The sequence below is a fragment of the Aythya marila genome, assembly GCF_965140915.1.
Source record: "Aythya marila genome assembly, chromosome: 15".
In the NCBI taxonomy this organism is placed as follows: Eukaryota; Metazoa; Chordata; class Aves; order Anseriformes; family Anatidae; genus Aythya; species Aythya marila.
In genome coordinates this window covers 12,044,024-12,055,729 of record NC_139056.1, presented here as the reverse complement: position 1 = coordinate 12,055,729, position 11,706 = coordinate 12,044,024, and positions in this window count along the sequence as shown.

Sequence of the window (11,706 nt, the reverse complement as noted above, 5' to 3'; positions counted from 1 at the left end):
CAGGAGTTAAGTGGTGTTAAATGAAATAGGTGCAAAACTCCAACTTCCTGTCTTTTCATATAAAGATTGCCAGCTAAAAATGTAAATAAATAAAAGCTAAATATTTAGACATAGGACTTCTGTTTTCTTTTTTTGTTTGTTTGCATACAGTGCTATAAAGAAATCTGGGCTTCTCGGGGCTGCACTTGTCCCAGCCTGGATGAGCAGGAGCTTTTCTCCTGTTGAGCTTGGGCAGCACATAGCACCTGTGGGTCTGGGGATGTGGTGGAAGGTCCTGGGTTTGCCCATCATACCCTAGATAAATTGTCGCTCTCTCCTTAGCCTTCCTATACAAGTGTGTAAGAGTAGGCCTATATGGGAGCCAATGTCTTAGCACTGGAGCACTGTAAATGGAAGCCAACATCCCTGCTGAGCATTGCAGACATACCATCACATACTTTTGGATGACCTTCCACCCAGGGACCTTAGTGTTCTCCCTAACAGGACAGAAGCATAAAACTTCCAGCTAAATGACACAGAGGACCCAATAAACGATGCAGTCATGCCCACCATGGGAAACTTTTCCCCATTTCCATAGCACAACAGCGTTGCACAATTTGCCTTGAAAGATGCATGCTAAGTGCACCCCATCTGTGTGGCAGGACAGCTGGTCTGGAGGATGAGGCCCTTGCTGGAGACTCTGGGCACCCCCGTTTTTGTCAAGAGCCATATTACAGGGTCCAACCTCCCACTTCACTTGCCAGTGCCTTGTTTCTGGATCCTGCTCCCACTCAGGTGAGAGGCCTCTTTCTCTTGTCACAGGGTTCCCTCTCTGCACATCAGGGGCTGCTATCTTCTCTTGCTCCCTTTCCAGGTTTTCCTTAGAAATTCAGCAATCAGGGCAGTGCTCTGCTGTTCCCTGTAGGGTCGTGCTTGTGGGTAAAGGTGCTGACAAACACAATCACACTAACGACAGGCGCTTCCCCAAACCACTCAGGGCGACCGCACTGGGAAGAGATACCCAAAGCACCTTCCAGCACATAAAACCAAGCTCCCTTCAAAATACCTTTCCCGTGATGTCTTAGATCCCCTTAGATATTCCTGAGTGTTAACATTAGCTGACGAACAAGCCTGAGAGGCATCAAAGCGGGTGTTTCTTCTCCCCTCGTCATTAAGAGAATCTGTTTTGCAGGTAGCTGAACAATCTGAAGGAAATAAAAGGTGTGTAAAATCTATCTGCTCAAGCCATTGACTCAGTAACCTGTAAAAGATTTTAGTTAAATACATTTCCTCGGGACTCTTACAGTTTGTCTTTGACTGAAAGTGTTTTGTACATAAACAAACAACAACGCTCCTTCCATCCATTAAAACCCACCAGCCACTTTAATACATCACGGCGTAACCATTTAGCTCAGTCATTTTTCATTGTTTGACCTCACTTTTAATTAGAGACTAAATTATTAATGCCATTTGATAGGAGACAAACTACTTGGGAGTGCTGCTGTTCTCTAGGCCAGCTCCCAGGAACTACACACTCAGATTTTGTACATTTCAAATAAAACACAAGTGGCCAGAGGAAAAACAATTTACATTTACAGCTCCTACAAACCCAGCATCCATCAAGAGTTTGGTGCTAAAAAATCTCTCGCAGTGTTAACAGTAGACTTTTAAAAATAAGCAAGAAAATATAAAGTTCCCCCAGAGAGAAACTCCCCGGAGATTTTTCACCAAGTTCGCGAGCTCTGGAAAAGTAGTTGCCAGATCCTCTAATCACAGCGCCGAGGATCGTTTAAAGAAGCCGCCGGTGTGTTTTCCCCGGCCTGGCTTTGATGTGGAGGTTCCCAAGGCAGGAGGATGAGCACGCAGGAGTAGGAAAGCTGGAGGTGATTTAAAGCCATGGAGCGAGAGGGCAAGGCTGTGCCGGAGACACGGCGTCTGAGCCAGCTTAGGTGACACCAGCAGCCCCAAATCGTTCCCAAGCCAGCGGGGTCAGCATGTGATGTGCCCATCACCGTGGTGCCTGATCCTTCCTCAGCACTGAGCTGGTTTCTCCTCCCCTGGGGCTTTCTCCCAGAGGGCAAGGAGCACTGTAAAGCGGCTCTAATGCCAGGGCAAAGGGAGGGCTGATGTCCTGCTCATAGAGGTAAGGACCTCACATGAGGTCCTCCTCGATAAAAGAAATACATCTCACAATCAGCTTTGTGTAAGGAGAAGGCAAATCTGGGGTCTTTGGGACAACTGTAAGGACTGGATTTGGTCTTCACAGCAAAGAGCCCCAGCCCTTTTCCCCCACTAAAGCCAAGCCTGGGTGACCCCTATAAAAAACACTTCAAACCATCACTTTTAATAAAGATTATCAACCTCCTCCTGTTGGTGACCTATGAATTCATGCCCCAGGGATGTGTTCAGCCAGCTCCTTAATTTGGGGTGTCTAACACTGCCCAAGACTGAGCAGTCTTTGACCTCAGTGCAGGCACTTGTATGTGCCCCCAGCTCTGAGCCCCCGCAGAGCAGCCTGGGGGACATCCACCCCTTCCAGGACATTTTAGGAGCTGCCGGGAGCACAGCAAGGGGCTCGTGCTGCAAAAAGTGTAGAGGTGTTAGAAAAACCACACTGAAACCCTATAAAAGCTGCAAATCTGGAAGCTAGATAAGGATCCGGGGATGCAATGGGGGAACAATTGCTCCTACAGGGTTTGCTACAGCAAGACCCCTTGCTGTGTCAGACAACTGTGAGCTGTTTCTGCATGACTGTAACACTACTGAACAAAAATGTAAGTTTTCTGCACGGCTGCTAGCCAGCAGAGCCACCACCAGCCCTTCCCACACACAGCTGCCTTGGGGTGCTCTGAATCAGACCCAAATCTCCCCCTGACTGCAGGGTGGCAGAGGGATGCTCCGCGGCTGCTGCACTGCGTTTGCTGTCTACACTGAAGGCACAATGCAAATAATAATAATGTTTCTCTTTATTTGATGGAGCGGAAAACACGATCTCCGTGTTGTTTAAAAACAGAACAAGAAATCAGTTTTTCAACTGGGTTGCCCTTTCCCCAAAGGATGATGCCTGGCAAGCCCATTTATTTGGACCCTTAATATTTCCCTGGCACGGATTGGAAGATTTTTGTGTCCTTCCATTTAAGGCATAGGTTTTAAGTTCTTTGCAATTCAAATCCAATCTAGAAAAACTCACCGAGTTAGAATTTAGCCTGCAATCTTATTGCTGTCAAGTCAGAAAGTGGTTTTATTTCCTCAGACATGTGTCTCTTTTTGTTCTAGCAGGTCTCAGCCAGTCATTTTCACTTACTCCTGAGGAGCAGGAAAATTCCTCTTCCTCGCCACCCCCACCCTAAGAAGGATACAATCTCCCCTGTATGTTTTCTGTGTAAAATCACCAAGTGCATATGAGGACTAATGGCCCTAAAGGAGCTAGCTAGATCTACTCAGTCAATAATCCATGCTTTCAAAAGGCCTGATTTCACAGTTACAGAGACACCCCTGAGCAGTTTTGCTGTGAGAGCGAGCGCTCGTAGCATCTCCTCTTCTCTCGATATGCTTCAGCAGCTCCTGTTAATGTCAGCGGGGACCCCCATGTGCAGCTCCGGGAAAACGAGACAGCTCCGGACCACGGCCTGCCCTCCATGCACATCCACAGCTCGCAGCGGAGGTAATGAGAGCCTTGCAGCACCCCGAGGGAGGGAAGCTGCTCCCTCCCGGCACCCTGAGCTCTGCAGGGTGATGAATCCTTGTGCTGATGAGTGGGAAAGGCCCCAGGACCAGAGCCTCTTCCCCCTGCCATTTTCCCAAAGTCACCCATCCCAATGCCACGGGGGAGAGCTGCAGGACAGGGGCTCACCCGAGTCCTTGAAGGAGCCCCCTGTCCACATTCACTTCTAATCTTCCCGTGCCCTACGTCCAGCAGTCGGCATTTTAAATTGTTATTTAAACGTCTTTGGGGGGATTATAATTTGTATGCCTGATTATACAACGGATATACCTATCTATCTCGTGGTATCACAAATAGCCACACTATAATGATGATTGAAATATATAATCCCCCCAAAGATGGTCGGAACAATTTAAACTTCCCTCTGCTTAATTAAGAGAGTTAGGGGATTAGGTACACGATTTAAATGGAGGGGATGGTTTGGTTTATGTTTTTAAAACCTGACGGAGGCAAAAGGAACTGGCGAAGGAGAAGTTCAACCGCCTTGTCCATCCTTATTCTGCCTCGTCTTAGGCACACTATCCTGCCTCTTTGCCTGCCTGAACACCACTGGATGGTTTTTGTCCTGCAGTGAGAAAAGAAGAGCTTTTTCCCCCATTCCCACTTCCCAACATCTCCAGTGACTCCCCAGTGTCCCCAGGAGCAGCTTGATGGCACCACAAGGGTGCTGTGGCCACCGGACACCCCGCTGGTTCACACTGCTGGGAATCCTCTGGCCTCTCATGGCCACATCCAGTCACCACCTGCAGCCCCCCAGCACAGCCCAAAGTGAGTGGGGGCTTCTGTGGGTGAACTCAGGGGAAACTGGGACCCCATTCACAAAGGACAGAGGAGGGGCGGTTCAGAAGAGGGTTAAAACCCAAGCCGAACTCCTCCAAGTTTCCCCTCCTTCAGCAGATCTTGGAAGTGCCAATACGGCGCCGAGCAGAAGTGATCAGTTTGTCTTCTTCCCACTGACAATAAATCCAATCTCGCTCCGGATGGGTAAATAGAATCGATCGGGGCCCTGCGCAGCGCCCCCCCCCCCCGCGCGGTGCCGGCCCCTCTCCCCAATCAGCCATGCTAACAGGGAGAACCAGGCGGATTTCACTCCCCGCATGCCCGCGCTGATTGCAGAGCCATCTTTGTCATTAGGGGTAAATTAATCAGGAGAAGTGAGCGTTTTCGACAAGCTGTGCTGTTTACTTGAGGAAAAAAAAAAAAAAAAAAAAAATTAGGGCAATGCAGGCAGAACCAGACACTTCTGGGCAGAGCCAAGAAGGTGGCGAAGCAAAATCACTCCCAAACCACTGCTGACCCCGACACTGGGGGAGGGGGCTCAGGACAGGACCCTACACACGGCACCCACAGCCAGGGAGCCCACCTGGGAGAGCACTGGTGCCCCCCAGGCACTGGGGTCACCTCACTTACCCCTCTCTGCTCCTGGGATGCCCCTTGGCACTGAAGCCATCCAAACCCTTTGGCTTGGGAGACGAGGAGCAGGGAAGTTTGCAGCCATCCGTGTCCACAACCCTCTTGCCGAGCCATGAAGCGTCAAGAGGAGAAGATGAGGCCAGATTTAAGAGGCAGCAAGGCCTCCATAGGGAGGCCCTTAGAGCCCAGCACAGCTCCATCCATGCCCCACAACATCACACTGGGACCAGCGCTGCCCCGGCTGGGACCGGGGCTACATCCCAGCCCCTTCCCACAAAGTTTCGGGGCCACTTTGGGGCCCAGCACCAGTCCCAAGGCAGCCGAGCAGCTCCCGGTTCGCATCCACGGTGCCAGTGGCAGTGGAAAAAAAAATTATTTTATTTTATTTTTTATTTTTTTCCCCTTCTTCTCCTTTTTGTCTTTGAAATCTTGTCAGTATATCAACACGCTTGATAAGGGCAGTGTTGTAGTTACACTTCTTTAATTAAGTGAATAATTAAAAAGGAGTTGATCATCAATTAGTTAATTAAATAATTAATCCATTTTACTTTCATACCCTTTTTTGTTAATCACTCCGGCTTCGGTAATGAGCCTCCTCCGGGTTGCCAAGCAACCGGCTCCTCGTTTAAACAACCGGCAGCTGCCGCCCGCCCGTGCCCGTGCGAGGCGAGGCGCGGGGGCCGCCCGCCCGCCCCCCCCCGGGGCACCCCCGAGCCCGCCCGGGGGGCGCGGAGCCTCCGCGGGGGCCGCGGGTTCGAGCCCCGCCGCTGCCACCTTCCCTCCCCGCTCCTCCTCCTCCTCCTCCTCCTCATCCTGCTGCTGCTGCTGCTGCGGGAGGAGAGCATGAGCTCGTCCCGAAAATGGGACCAAAGCTTGAGCATCCTGCCTGTGTCCAGGCCTCGATGCTTTCATCCAACCCACCCCCACCCCGTGCCTCAGTTTCCCCGCGACGGCAGCCGAGCCGTTGGTGCCTGGTAGCCCGGGGGGAATCCGGGCTCGCCCCCCACCACAGACAGCAGCCCCCTTTCCCTCCTCTCTCCCTCTTTATTCTCTCGAGTTCTTTTTTTTTTTTTTTTCCTTTTTTTTTTTTTCCTCCTCTGTTGCCAATTGTTTCTCTGCCCCGGGGCCAACCTGTAAATGAGATGTTACATCTGCACCGAGCTAAGTAAACACTTTATAAATGAATAAATAAGTGAATAAATAACGAAATAGTAATATCTGCTCCGAGAGGAGCTCGGCACAGAGGCTCGGCCGGGGAAAGGGGGCGGTGGGGAGCGGAGGCGAGGGGCGACACGAAGCCCCCTCGGGACCCCCAGGGACCCCAGCCTTGTGACGGCCTCTCCCCAGGGAGAAAGACCCCGGGGGGGCTTCAGAGCCGGGGGTCCCGGAGCCTCACCCCCGGCAGCAAAGTCCCGTCCATCCTTCCCCCCAGCATCGTGTCCCCGGGGGAGGGCTCACCTTGTGCCCCCCGGGCTTCCTTGTGGCACCGTCCGGCCCGGGTCGCCCCCCTCCCGGGCTGAACTTCGTAATTAGACCGGCTAACGAGAACAAATGCAAGAAGCACTCATTGAGTAACTGATATCAATTATGGAAGCAGGCTTTTGAGCCTGGAATAAATGATAGGGGAATTGGCCTGAGAGGGAGTGGGAACAGCCATGTTATTATTTACGCCAGATTAAGAAAAGTATCCAATTTGCTGGCCATCTCCTTCCGCTGGGAATCGGCATCAATTTTATTATTGTTCCTCAGATTTTAATATTCTCTAAATGAATTACGAGCGAGCCAGGTAGTTAGTCAATAGTTTAATGCAATTAATTAACTTCCCATCGCTTGGTTATCTCTGCCCCGGCCCCTTTCCCCGGCCGGCCCCACGGCAGGGCAGCGCTTTGGATGCAGAAACACGGGTGCGGGCTGCGCTCCGAGCCCTGTGTGTGCGTGTTGACTCTTTGGTGTCTAGATTTTTTCCACTGTTCCGTGCATTGTACGACATAACTAGAACTGAAGCAGTACATTTCTTCAAACAATGCCTCCCCGATTCCATTTGTAATGGAATTGGAGGGAGAAAATGTAATTGTGTGTTAAACATGAGGCAGCCATACATGAAGATAAGCAGGGCTGAGTGACTGGATATGGAAATCCAGCGCGGGGACTAGATACTGGAGGTCTATTTTGGAGTTAAATGGCTCATAAAAATAGGAGGTTGGCGTTTATTTATTTATTTGCCCGGCCATCTAGGGCTGCGCCTGTGGCACGGCGTTTGGTGGGGGGGGAGAAAGAGTCCGAGAGGCTTGGAGGGCGGCTGCGGGGGGCTGCCGGGTGCCCCCATCCCTCCTCCATCCCCCTTGGGGCAGGTACCCCTTGGAGCCCACCCCTCTGGAGCTACTTCTGCGGCTCAGGTCAGGACAGCGCTGGCCGGGCCCCCCGACGTCCCCGGGGGGGCGCGCAAATGGGTGAGGGCAGCAGCCCCGAGGGCGCGCACGGGAGGGCAGCATCCTCGCCCCTATACAGGGCTGAAAAGGGAGGTCGGGGGGGTGCAGCCCCGTCCCCCAGCCCCGTATAGGTTGGCGGGGCCGTTCCCAGGGGCTGTCGGTGGCCGGGGAGCGGCGGGGAAGGGGCGGCCCCGCCGCACATCTGGGAACGTCGTTAGGGCCGCCCCGCTCAGGAAGTTTTTCACACTTCACGTCTCATTAACCGCAGGTCTCGGATTCCTTGGGAAAGGAGAGGTGTGAGGGGGGGGGGTACAGGAGGGAGGGCGGCCGCCGGCCCGGGGTTTTTGGGGAGGGGGAGGCCGCAGCTGCCTGGAGAGGCGCGGGGCCCCCGGGGGCGACCACACCGCCCGTGCCTCGTCCCGCAGCCAAAGCTCGGGGTGGGGGACAGATGGGAACCCCCCAGCTCCAGGAGCCCCGGGGAGGTGGCCCTGCCTCATCCACTTGGGGCTGGCTGAGGGAAGCACACTCATGGCCCCGACGGGAACCCCGGGCGAGCAGAGACTCCCCCTTCCCCGACCCCGACCACCCCCCCATCCCTCCCCGACGAGGCTCAGACCCTGGTGGGAAAGGGTTTGGTCTGTCCCGACCTCTCCTTCTCCTCCTCTGGGCCCCGCGGGGACAGCCCGAGGGTCCGCAGGGACCGGGGGGGGCTGCCAACTGAAATCACAGCCCCCTCTCTTCCCATGGACTCGACGGCCCAGCCTCTATGGGAAGAGGCCCCCCCCCCTTCCCGCCCAACATCTTAAATGTTTAAAAAGGGTTTATTCTGTACTTACAGTGAGCGAAATTAAAAAGAAACAGTAAAATATTTGAAAATGAAGTGCATTATGTTTAATAAATTTAAAATGAACAAAGGCTGCTATATTGCCAGCAATATCATTTCTTGCCCAGGGGCATTAATAAAGACTGAAAGGTTTGGAAAAAACAATATTTTCTATTAAAATTCTACGGTGCGTTTCAATATTAAAAGGATAGGTGATGAATTTTCAGTGTTACTCAGACGGGGTCAGCGACTAATTTCATTTCTTTCTGGTCAGCATTCTGTCGATAATTAATCAAAAGCAGAGTTTCTTAATGAAACACTTTTCATAAGGTGATAATTAGCAGGAAAGACGCGGAGTGCAGACAGTCACTGGTAGCTGTCTAATAACCAGAATGAAATCAGGGCTGGGTCCAGGGAGTTAAGCAAGAGCTCGGAAAAAAAAATAATAATCAAATAAAATAAAAAGGGTGAAGAAGAGGAAAAGGGAAGGGGGGGTGCCTTGAGCAGAGCCCCGGCAGGGCTGGCATCCCAGGGCAGGGAAGGGATGCTCTCGCCCCGACCCCAGCTCCGAGCTGGGGGGCTCCATCCCTGCCCCTCGACCCATGCGCTGAGCTTCGAGGGAGAAACCAACGCTGAGGACACGGAAGCTGCCCGGGCCTTTTCCCGAAAAAAAAAAAAAATAATAATAATAATAATAGTAATAAAGAAAAAAATAATAATAAAGCAGCGTGGAAACAGTAAATGAAGTTAATGAAGAAAATTAGCAGCGATTAGTGAAAGCACCGGGGTCTGGGAGAGCCGGTGCTCCGGCCAGGAAAGTGTCTGGTAACAATTACAGAGATACCCCGCGCATAAACAAAAGAAATTAGCCCCTGGAATGATATTAAACAGTGTAAAATTAACAGAAAGTTGTAATAAGCGAGGGATTAAAAAGGACCTGGCGTTAATTCGTGGGTCTGAAGAGAGCCCAGCTGAAGGGGGGAGAGAGGTGTGCTGAGCCTTTAATTAATATTTGGCTGGAGCATACCTTATTCATAATATTCATTGATGTAATTACTCCACAAACAGACAGGGATAATTTGTTTAGATAGATAAAAATAACCTTCAGGTGAGATTTGAAATACAAAACCAATCTATCCCTTGCATCTAGTCTGGCACTTAAACAGCAAACCTTTCAATGGGCTTTTTCTTATATTAATTTTTTTTTTTTAATCCGAACATGAATGACAGGTACCGCTTTCCTACTATGTCGGGCTTTTTATTATGAAATTCTCCTGAAATGCTGTAAACTTTCAGATAAAGCTGAGAGGCAGGAGGCTGTTGAGTAGATGAGATTATTGATAGTTATTGAAAGTATCCAAATAGGATTTAGAAATCGGGCTCCTGCGCCTTTAATAGAATTCCAGATAATCTTTTATCACAACAAGACACCCATAGAATTATTTAAACAGATTGGACTATTCCAGCAGCAAATTTCAATTATTCTAATGCTTTAATAAATGTGTTGTGTGTGTATTAAATTCAAGCTTCTTAATCCAAATTTTACGATTTAACTGCTCTGATTTTTCATTACAGCTACACCCACATACAGCAATTTACATTTTTTTTTTTTCCTCGGGAAACTGATCCCTTATCGAATCGGGCCCGCAAATAAAATACGAAATAAACTCTGACTTGAAAGTGAGGTCCGGACGCCCCCAGACAGACAAATAAACGCGAGGCTCCGCCAGCGCCTGCGAGGAGCACGGGACTGGGGAGCCCAGGTATGAAACATCACGGGGAAAAAAAAAAAAATCAAAACGCAGGAAAATTAAGAGCGGAGGATTGAATTGATGGGATCTGGGGGCTTTGTGGCTGGAACCTTTTGTTTCAATATTTATTTCCTCGGAGGTTAATACCTTTTTTTCTTTTTAAACGTAACAGCAGGTGAGAGGGAAAAGCGTGGCCTTCAAAATCTGTCAGCATCAAACCAACTAAAGGAACAGGATTATCAAACAGTGGGAGAGAAACAATATTTTAAATTATCATTAAATTATGGAGACAAGCTCTCGAAAGGAGGAGGGCACAAAACGGATCAGCGGCTTCCCCTGCGCACACACACACGCCTGTACGCGCGCATCCCTTTTTCTCTCCAGAAAGGAGAAAAAAATAATAATAATAATAACAAATAGCGAGGGGCGGCCTCTGTCGAAAGGGGAAAGAGTTAACAGGTTTTTAAACATTAGAAGTCCCGGCTAATGAGGCAATCGCGGCCTCTGTAGTCTCGCAGAGCGCATCACCGGCGGCCGCGGGGCTCCGCTGCCCGGGCCCCCCGGGGGTCCCCCCGACGGGGCGGCCGCGCCCGCACCTTCCCCGCTCGGGGACTTCCCGGCCTCGGGCTGCAGCCGGCGGCAGAAGCAGCCGTGGCTCCCATTAATTCTTTTCCATCCGTCCCTTCGCCACCGCCCGGCCTCGAGACGGCCGGCCTGCCCGCGGGGCTGCCAGCGACGGCCTCGACGTGCGCTGCGCCCCTCGGGTGTCCCCAACTTCCCCGGGTCAACATCGGGGCTGTCACAGCCGGGATCGCTCCCCCTGCCCCTTCCCACCTCATTGGGGGTGCTGGGGGGGCAGCGCCCCTCAACGGCACCCCTTCCCCGGGGGGGTGGGCGCCTCCTCCGGGGGCCAGAGCATCCCTACCCCAGGGCAGAGCATCCCTCCCTGGGGCAGAGCATCCCCACCCGGGGCACCCCAAGCACCGCATCCCCCGGCAGCCCCCCCACCGCCGCCGCCGCCCGAGGGGAGCCCCCGCCGCTCGGTATTTGCTTACAAGGGGCCCGGAGGCAGCGCAGCCTCCGGGGCTGCAGTGTCGTTATTAAGCGGCTGGGTTTGTTAATATTTCAGGCCTGACCCTGGCGGGGAGGATGTGCAGAGCCGCCCTGACCCCAGCCTGCCTCCTCAAAGTACTTTTGTAATCAGCTGTTAACTATACAAATAGCCTTGCTGCTAAGGATTATCAGATAATCGTATTTTATTAACTGTGAGAGGCAGCCTGTAAATATTTAGTTTTATTATCTCGCCGGGTATCAAATATTACTCCAAATTTCCTACTTACGGATTTTGCCCTCCTTCCCCAGCTCGGAAAAGTTGTGCAAGTTTAATTTTATTATTTATATTTTGAGAGGTGGTAAACATTTAGCTTTGTTTGACTGGAGTAATTGTGTAAATCTTATTAGCAATATGCATATTTACTGTAGTGCTATGCAATGTTAAATTGGTTTTAAATTATATAATTACTACTCTCTATTCCTAAATGGATATTTAGAGCAGGTTGGAAATTGTTGTCGTTTCCCGGACCTCTC